We start from the raw sequence: 1,239 nt of genomic DNA, 5'->3' as shown, positions 1-1,239 counted from the left end.
AAGGAGCCTCAGTCAGCGTTTGGCAAATGGACAAAGAGAAGAACCTGGGGAATGAAATTAGTGACTTGCCTGCAGCTTTGTGAAGAAACTGGAGAAGGTTCACCTGCCATTGCAAAGCAGCTCCTGTTCCCCTAGTTGCTGCCCCATTTTATTTATGCTCCAAGCCTGCTATCCCAGGTGAGCTTTCCTGTGGAGCTGAGACACCCCTCCCCCCATATGCTGGGTGCTGTGACTGACATGGTCACCCCACCATCGAGTCCCTCAGCTGGCATCTTACAATGAGAACAGCTTGAGCTGCACCTGGCTCAAGAGAGAAGGTAATAATAGGCAAAGCACAGGTTACTGTTCATCCCGGGGTCAGGGCATCCAGGATAAAGTGCCTACCTTATTCCACAAACATTGCTGCTGGTGGAATGAGACGAAATAAATGGGTTGATTGTTGTGATGGTTAATTTCATGTGTCAAGTTGACTGGGCCATGGGGTAACCGGCTATCTGGCTACACATTATTCTGGGTATACCTAGGAGATTGTTTCTGGGTGAGATTAGCATTTGCATTGGACTAAGGAGAGTTCGCCCTCCCCAGTGTGGTGGGCCTCGTCCAATCAGTTGAAGACCTGAAAAAAAAGGCGGAGGAAGGGAGACTTCTCTCTGCCTGACTGAGTTGGAACATGGGTCCTTTCCGGCTTTAGGACTGAGACTATCATCGCTTCTCTGGTTCTCGGGGCCTTTTGGCTTTTGGCTTGGACTGGCTGTACACCACTCTTCCCTGGGTCTCCAGCTTGCAGATAGCAGATAGTGGGACTTCTCAGCCTCCATAATCACGTGAGTCAGTTCCCTATTTCATAGTCATATATCCTATTGGATCTATTTCCCTGGAGAACCCTAATAACAGTTGTAGAACTTTCCAATTTGGCTCATGGAACTACAGGTCAGCTGCGTCTAGGAGCCTTGAGGCCCCAGGCAGGAGGCAAGAGGGCTGAGGAGAGCCCCACGAACAGTCCCAATGCCTCCAGAGGAGTCATGGGGAGACCAGAGCAGAGCTTTGGATGGGAGCCCAATAGAAGTCCGTGGAAAGTGTCTAGGCTTTTTCCAGAGGAAAGGACACCAAGACTGGAAGACTAGGGACAAGTGTCGTGAGGGGGAGCACTCTGACCCTCGGAGTATTCGGAAGCAGAAGCTAGAGAACAGAAGTGCTCTCCGCTACAGAAAAGTGCTGGCTGCACAAGCTTCTGGCAAG

The sequence above is a fragment of the Hipposideros armiger genome, unplaced genomic scaffold (assembly GCF_001890085.2).
Source record: "Hipposideros armiger isolate ML-2016 unplaced genomic scaffold, ASM189008v1 scaffold_69, whole genome shotgun sequence".
NCBI lineage: Eukaryota > Metazoa > Chordata > Mammalia > Chiroptera > Hipposideridae > Hipposideros > Hipposideros armiger.
The sequence above is the reverse complement of the archived record's forward strand: the minus strand, read 5'-3'. Positions refer to the sequence as shown.